Source organism: Odontesthes bonariensis, chromosome 11, assembly GCF_027942865.1.
Source record: "Odontesthes bonariensis isolate fOdoBon6 chromosome 11, fOdoBon6.hap1, whole genome shotgun sequence".
NCBI classification, from domain to species: domain Eukaryota; kingdom Metazoa; phylum Chordata; class Actinopteri; order Atheriniformes; family Atherinopsidae; genus Odontesthes; species Odontesthes bonariensis.
Genome location: NC_134516.1, coordinates 20,938,390 through 20,947,304, shown reverse-complemented (window position 1 = coordinate 20,947,304; position 8,915 = coordinate 20,938,390). Strand labels below are relative to the sequence as shown.

At 45.0% G+C, this 8,915-nt stretch overlaps 1 non-coding gene across 1 annotated transcript; it reads right to left on the bottom strand.

Annotated features, from left to right (window-relative positions):
- Positions 1-2,535: 2,535 nt before the first annotated feature.
- Positions 2,536-2,607, bottom strand: trnai-gau (transfer RNA isoleucine (anticodon GAU)). The gene has a single exon. It is a non-coding gene; the product is annotated as a tRNA-Ile (tRNA).
- Between the last annotated feature and the right edge of the window lie 6,308 nt (positions 2,608-8,915).

Genomic DNA, 8,915 nt, shown 5'->3' with positions numbered 1-8,915 from the left:
CAAATTGGTTTCATTTTTTTAAGTGGCTAGAAGTTTGCAAGCCAATTCTCACATGGGAACTCCGATAACTAAAGTTTCTAGCCAGCAGTAGTTCTTAGCCATTACTATCCATGTAACATCCAAAGCATACATCATTCATGTCAAGGCAAGTGGCAGGAGAAGGTTGATCATTTCCATTCACAAATCATGTTCCCATATTTTACCATGATGAGCTAGTTTATAACATTTCAACCTGGAGAGACTCACACGGAGAGATAGGGAGACAATTGCAAGCAAGGTTTATTGTCAATATTCTTTGGCGCTCAGGCCCCGGCGGAGGACATGCAAGCTGAACCGCTGTGAGCTTGCAAGTCCGGCATAGGGAGATAGATGCTGAATATCTTCCCCCCTTGGGACCCGAACCTGGTGGCGGAGTCATACGAAGGAAGCAGATGTCGAGGACTTGAGACATCGGGTGGAGATGGGGAGGTGGTGGGATGCAGCTTGCTGACGAAAAGGTAGAGCCCAGGAAGGAGCGCCTTATATGTGGATCTGGATGGTTGATGAGCAATTGCCAACACCTGGTGAGTCTGCCATGTTGAATTTGCGGCTAGCCTTCATTTCAACCTGGAGAGACTCACACGGAGAGATAGGGAGACAATTGCAAGCAAGGTTTATTGTCAATATTCTTTGGCGCTCGGGCCCCGGCGGAGGACATGCAAGCTGAACCGCTGTGAGCTTGCAAGTCCGGCATAGGGAGATAGATGCTGAATATCTTCCCCCCAAAAACTGAGCCGGGGCCGAGCTGGTGAGGGACTGGCTGGAAGGTGCCTGTGAGAAGGTTGCCCCCCCCCAAAAAGAGGAGTGAGCCCGCCTGGGCTGCCTGCAGAGAGAGAGAAAGGGAGTTAGCACGCTTGGCTGCCGTGGATTGAGCCCGCCTGGGCTGCCTGCGGAGAGAGAGAGAAAGTGAGAGTGAGCCCGCCTGGGCTGCCTGCGGAGAGAGAGAAAGTGAGTGTGAGCCCGCCTGGCTGCCTGCAGAGCGAGAGAAAGGGAGAGTTAGCACGCTTGGCTGCCGTGGATTGAGCCCGCCTGGGCTGCCTGCGGAGAGAGAGAGAAAGGGAGAGTGAGCCCGCCTGGCTGCAGCGGATTGAGCCCGCCTGGGCTGCCTGCGGAGAGAGAGAAAGTGAGTGTGAGCCCGCCTGGCTGCAGCGGATTGAGCCCGCCTGGGCTGCCTGCGGAGAGAGAGAAAGTGAGTGTGAGCCCGCCTGGCTGCAGCGGATTGAGCCCGCCTGGGCTGCCTGCGGAGAGAGAGAAAGTGAGAGTGAGCCCGCCTGGCTGCAGCGGATTGAGCCCGCCTGGGCTGCCTGCGGAGAGAGAGAAAGTGAGTGTGAGCCCGCCTGGCTGCAGCGGATTGAGCCCGCCTGGGCTGCCTGCGGAGAGAGAGAAAGTGAGTGTGAGCCCGCCTGGCTGCAGCGTATTGAGCCCGCCTGGGCTGCCTGCAGAGAGAGAGACAGTGAGCCCACCTGGGTTGCCGGAACAGTGAGCCCGCCTGGGCTGCCGGAACAGTGAGCCCGCCTGGGCTGCCGGAACAGTGAGCCCGCCTGGGCTGCAGGAACAGTGAGCCCGCCTGGGCTGCAGGAACAGTGAGCCCGCATGGGCTGCAGGAACAGTGAGCCCGCATGGGCTGCAGGAACAGTGAGCCCGCATGGGCTGCAGGAACAGTGAGCCCGCCTGGGCTGCAGGAACAGTGAGCCCGCCTGGGCTGCAAGGAAAGTGAGAGAACGGGGAGAGTGAGCTCGCTTGATTTGCCATAAAGATAGAAAGCCCCCTTTTACTGCCAAGAGATAGTGCTGCCAGAGAGAGAGAGAATTGACAATTAGAGCTGAAGGACTCCACCACCAGTAGTTGCGAGAGCTTACCTATAAGCTGAGCGAGCGCTTTTTTTTGCAGTGGTGTATCTTGTGTACATGCAGCCACGCTGAAGGACTCTTTATGTGGTCTGCAACATATCCGCATACCAAACATATTGTGTCACAGCACAGCCCTGACTTCCCTTGTGGGAGATGCAATGTGAATACCGTTTAAGGTAATGAGAACATGTCCTCCAATTGCAAAGTTCTGCCTTCCAGACAGCATGAGAAAATACGCCTGCATTTCTCACTTAATACACGCACGATTTCACATCAGAGTCAACATCATAGTCAGTTCCATCGATATCGATATTTCGGTCACTTCCTGGTCTGATTTAGTCAATATCATTACCAGTTAATAGTCTATCATAAATGAGCTGCAACACTTTATGAAACATGGCGTCACCAACATCTTTACATGCTGATCATGTGTTAACAACGCCTTACCCAAACAGTTTGGTCAGTTCTTGGCTGGCTTTGGGCTGCGACATCATTTCGTTAGGCTAAGAAATAAATGGTCCTGGTTAGCAAGACATTATGGTTTGTGATCATTCAAAGAGGCACCACTGAGGATGCTGTGATGGTGGTAACAAGCTGACTTTGACTTTAAGTGCTGGATCGAACATCTGTTGATTATCAACTGCTACGCCCAACGTAGGCTCGAACCCACGACCCTGAGATTATCAGTCTCATGCTCTTCCGACTGAGCCAGCCGGACTGTTATCTGTACGGTGATCAGCTGGAGGAGCGGAGGGGGCCGGCTTAACGGAATGTAGGGACAGAGGGCGCTACTGTGGCCGACGGCTTGGCAGGAGAAGCATGGGTTGCGTGAGCCAACATAACCAGGAGCTCGGTGTCCAGGACGGACCAGTCTAGGCGAACACCCGACTGTGACAGAACAGAGGCGGCTTTTGAGTCCAGCTCGACTCGGCGCTCGGGATAAACAGAGCAATAACGTCCCTGTGGACCCCGAATGCAGCTACAAACTCGCCGATGGAAAGAGGCGGGGATCGGCCGAGCGGAACACAGCCGTGAAATCAGAAGAGGGAGCGACCTGCAGGTCGACCACGGGAGAGGGAAGCAACCAGGGAGACCAAGTTGATATGTTGCCCCTGCAGGATCCTTGGAGCGAAGACGAAGCGAGGCATGAGCGTGAGCGGGCACATACGGCTGGCCTATGCGAGAGAAGCAAGCGTGAGACCGGGAAAACATATTAAACCAATGAGACAGAGTACCATAACTTACCCTGCGATGGCCGGGCGGGCGTAGGCGAGGGAAAACGCTCCTTAGGAAGAGCTGAGAAGCCAGCTGGTTCGGCTTGAACCAAAGAAGTCGGCTCGGAGGCTGCACGACGGCTGCTATGTCGGGCTAGATGTAGGTTGCGAGAGCGTCTCTTTATATTTACCGGGCTGCCTGCTTACCGGGCTGCCTGCTTACCGGGCTGCCTGCTTACCGGGCTGCCTGCTTACCGGGCTGCGATTTGGCTTGCGAACCATGCAGCTTGCTGACGAAAAGGTAGAGCCCAGGAAGGAGCGCCTTATATGTGGATCTGGATGGTTGATGAGCGATTGCCAACACCTGGTGGTTGATGAGCGATTGCCAACACCTGGTGAGTCTGCCATGTTGAATTTGCGGCTAGCCTTCATTAGATACATTCCAGTTTTACTATAATTTCATGGTCTAACTCTTTATACGAAGCAGTTTTGCTATTTAATTCCACATAGTTACACAGGGTGCACTGTACCTTTCAAGAGAAAGAAGGCTAAGGTCTATCAGCCTCGTTATTAAGATACAGGCTGCTTCCGTCCTATAATAGGAATCTCACACATCTTTCACTTGCGAAGCATATAAATGTGTATTTGGCTTGGCACCAGGTCGGAAAGAATTAACTTCATTTGCATTATTCATCGATCCGCCAGCAAGGCGCATCTATCAAGGCTTGGGTTGTAGAATTTATAAATATTACCTGTTAAGATATACACAGGGTATTTATAGAGGTAATTTACTCCTGGAGCCTTTTGTGGAGTGGCCACAGCAGTATATGTACACACCAGGGACCTGGGTCTGCAAATAACATCCTGATGGGATAATAATAGGTTGATTTCTGAACAGTTGGTGAAGTTTGTTTGCGGTAAGACAAAAGAGCTTAGTCCACTGAATTAAAGCCAACTGTGCTCATACAAGGATGGGAAAATAAACACATCTATGAGGCATGGCGCTCTGCCAATGAGCAAACCAACAGTATCAAACACAGTATGCATGGCTAATCAATATGGTGTTGTTAATTTTCCGATAATCCCATCACTAAGAGTTGATTACTGTCATCAGATCTAATTAAACAAACACCGTATAGATATACAGTTAGGTGAGTGTAAACAAAGAAAATATGGTAAGTTGTCAGCGAGCTTTAAAGCATCTAAAAACATTTGCCTTTCCCTGATGAGTACTTTTATGTGAGACATGTTGAGTTGCAGCTCAAAGTACAAGGTTAAACTGTCTTTGCTTTAAAAAAAATAAAGAAAATGAAAAATTCCTTTAATACGCTGATTTAATGGATTGCACACAACTGTAAATATCGTCAAATCCACTCATGCCTTAATGATGGGGTCGTGACACTGACAAGCCTATTAACTTTCACATTTACTGAGGATGTGAATCTTTATTGGCCTCATGATTCCTTTCAGTAATGATTCATCTGTTAATGATTTGCTGCATACTCAAATATAAAACCATATAACCCCACATAGCTACTTTTTTTGTGAATAAATGCAAGCAGTCTGATCAATATGAATATCCTTTTCTTCAGTGATTGTATATCATTTGAATTTAAAAAAATCTCATAACTGTCTTTATACTAAAAAGTTGCAGCTTTTTCAGTGATAGTGTCTAAGTGACCAACACCAGTACTGGGCCGAGACAGAAATTAAACCAATATGCAGTGCATTACAAGCAGGCCTATACAAACATAAATAATTATGGAAAATAAGGTTGAATTGATTGCATTAATGTAACATGGTGTGCTCTTGTTGACACATGTGCAGCACCAGATCAGTGTTTCACATTGGTCGACTTGCTCACAAAGTTGAGAAAACCAGGCTTGACTTAGCATTATGGGACCTTTTTTTTTATTGTGGTTCTCAGATTTGGTAAAGCAAAATATGATAGATGCAAAGAGGATATTTTGAACTTGCACAGTACTAGCACAGACCCAAGGAGTACTTTGATTTAAACAATCTATGGTTAAAATTCATTGAGTTCAGTTCATCATACATACATTTGCACAGCAATATGAAAGAGAAAGAAATATTTCATAGTGTGAGTGAGAGTGATTGTTTCTGGTTAGCAAATCATCATCAATTAATACATTTTAACCTATGTGACAGCATGACAAACTAAAGCGAGATGCATGATAGCATGTGCATTTCCATCTATGTCCCTATCGACCTCAGGTAAAGAGAAATATTTTGTATGCGTAACAAACCTGTGTGCAGTCCTCCAAAAAGTTCCCAGTGTGTAGCCTTTAGAGACGACACAACACATAAGGTGTATGCTGATATCAAAGTTAGATTGAGTAGGAAGGGGCTGACCAGTAACTGTTTTCATCATAAAGACTCATAAAGAACAAACAATCACGGATGGAAAACAAACAACAATATCTGCACTGGATAATCTTAATGATTCTTAATACTAAGTCTTAAAAACAGCCCCGGGTCCACTCTGAATTCCGTTTTATTTGCAGCAGTGCAAAGCTGAAAGGACCAACAACACCACCAATACGAGAGAAAGTAGCCTGGACCTTAGATTGCTATACATATTTTTGAGACTGTCCAAAAGTGGCAGCAAAGAGCTATAACAGATAAGCGTGCATTTGAGAGATCGTATGAAGCACCAAACAGATGGGAGTACGCCTTTGCATAGTTTTGTACTTTTTTCATTCCCTAGGGAAACATGCAAGGAATCTCAGTTTGTGCCATCAAAAAGTTTCACAGCAATTTGATATTTCAAAATGTGGGTATAGTTATAACTTAGTGGTCAATTAGCCATTTCTGGTTTATGCCAATCTGCCAGCATAGATGCACCTTACCCACCTTATCACAACCGAAGGGTATGGCACGGAGTTCTGCTCCTGCAGTGAAGTGGCAGGAGCAGTTATTGGAATCTATGGCGAAGGCAGTATCATGCCTGAAATAAAAAGTCGCACTCTGTCTCCTCAGTAGTCAGTTACATGTACATCAATGATCAGTTAAAAGTTTAATGGTTTTGCTTCCAGAGACCAGCACCTCGATACGATCATTGGTGTGCTATACCTTTCTACCATAAACCTCACAGGTGAATTATCATCAAGTAACAGACAAAAGAAGGTGATGTAATGACTATGGTACCTGAACGAGGGAGGTGCTAATTGTAACAATATACTCACACACATACTCTATTACGCTGTACGTAAAATAATAACGCTGTAAAATAAGTATAAAACCAGCGCATTTCACACATATTTCCTTTTTTTCCCCATACTGATGAGGGATTTAAATTTTTAAGCACTTGAGTCATGGTAGATGTAAAATGTTTAAAGTTTGAGTGTTTTCATTTTAACTGTCTTAAAATAATAAGTCATCTAAATGCAGTACCTGCCTCGGCAAAGAGTTTTTCACAATAAAAACAAAAGATTTAACCTTTCAAGGACATGAAAATTAAACTCGCACTTCTCTGTCGGGCATTTTAATTGTTCCCTCCTTTAACAAATTTCAGCATCTGTTGCATACTCTTTTTTTGAATAATTTCCCCTTCTAAGTCAGTTTTTACCTCTAGATCACATTCTACCTGAAGACAGACTGCCTAAGAGTCACCCTATTACTGGAAGAACACTCGTGTAGAAAGGGCGGTGGGATGGTAATGAGTTCTGGATCACCAACCACATAAACAGTGCCTTTAACAGATGGGTGCCAACAAGTACCAGCTGCAGGGGCAGTGGAGTGAAGAAGAGACTTGTCGTTAGAAGGGACTAAATAAAACCCACTTCCGTGGGCTTTGGTCTTGCAGGGGACAGTAGCGGTGGTGACACTCTAAGGGTAGCCAACCTGTGGCTGCTGACGCAGGGCAGCAGGTGGAACGAAAAACGACAGCAGACTCTGTTATGCCCACGCAAGGATGGCAGCTCCACTTTGATCCAATGCATGATTCATCAAGGCTGACTTGACCAAGGACATACAAGGAGCTCCCATACAAAAACTTTAAACAAGCACATTACTTTAAAGAATAAGCTTGATTTATACATGAATACTGAATCTTATGAGTTTAAAGGGAGATAATAAGGTGTCACAGATGTGGTGTCGTCAAAGACCCCAGAACTGGCACCAAAGCTTTAGAGGAGACATGATACAGTTTTTTTCACAAGCTGATGCAATTTTTGAGGTCTTAATGAAATGTCTGACACTCTTTGGTCACAATAACACAAAGAGACATGACAGCAGCTCCTATATCTTCCATTAATTCACAGCTCTCTATTCAAGGAGCTCATTTTGGAGGGTGGAGTGATCTGCCCCTCCTCTCTTTTGAGATCTGTAGTACTTAAAAAACCTTGAAGCATTTTATTACAGTATGAGAAAGCATGGGGCCCAAGACAAAATGCCAATTGTTTTTGAGTGTGCCGCGACTTCAGACACTGAAAATATTTGTTCTCAAACACATAAATAAGTGGGTTTTTTTCCTCATAGTAGGTCTCCTATAAAAAGGAAGTGACACAGTAACTTGACAATGTTTGTAGCATCAACATTCTCAGCCTGTGACAAACAAAAAGTTTCCCCCTTTTTCCTTTTTTTCGATGAGTGAAAAAGAAACATGCACTTAGAGAAATGCAATCCTGTAATGGACCTTCACAGCACACCGGATCCTTTACAAAAACTGTTCAGTGTGTCCTTCTTCAATGCAACAATGTATACCAGAGTAACCCTGAGGCTCACAAATAAATGATGGCTTTCACTGTGATTTGCTTGTTTGTTCATAGCAAAAGAAATGTCTTTTCAAATCCATCCAAGTTGCACCTTTTGTCACTGCTGTGACTCATTTTGTATCAATGGATGTAGTTCCTGTTGTATCTGCTTGATTCTATCCCATTATCTCTGTCATCTTGGTGCCCTTCACACAAGGTGAGCCTACAACATTTGGACCTATTAGGCTTTACATGATCATCCCAACCAATTTTATGCAAGATTGAAAATGCATTTGGTTATATATGCTTCTTAGGTATGACATAAACAGCCAGCAGCATAAACAGGAAAAAAGGTGCCCAATCTACAGATTGCAAAGATCCCTTTAATTAAGGTTGTGGATTATTTTCAATAAACCGTCATTAAAAATAATACCCTGTGGCTTTCAAACACCTTGAAGAAAGCCTGTGCAGCGAACACAAGCAACGAGTTCTGAAATGACGCCGGCTGGTTGTCTGTGCTTGCTCCCACCTGAGAGACGCAGCATTTGGACACAGACAAAAGCACCTTGTGACACAATTAAGTGTGTCTCTGTGTGGAAGTGCTTGTGCGGCAGTTGTAATAGGTTTGTATGTGCGCGTTGGCAGCACAGTGGAATATTATTGCTGGGTGTGACTTGGCAGTTTTCAGCATGTGGCTCTCTGGATCAGAAACAGTTCCCACCTCTTGGCACCTTGGTGAGAGTACAACAAAGGAAAGCATAACGTATTGGTTTAGGGCAATTTGTGTGTTATTTACAAAGCTGGGAAGATAAATAATAGGTTGCCTTGCGGTATATCAACTTTAGGATTGGCTTTATTGTTCAAATCATATGTGTATGCTGTTGGATTTTTGTTATTTATGGTAGCATTGGCAGCATTTTAGAATGTTATATATTAAAACTGAACAAATACATCCCAATTTAAACAGACTGTCAAAGGTCCTTTCAAGTGTTGAAGCTTTTCTTTTTCTTTTTTTACAGAAACAAAGGCATTTTTAAAAAAAAATTTAAAAGCTCAGTTTAACGTGTAACGTGTACACTGACAACAACTACAATTCT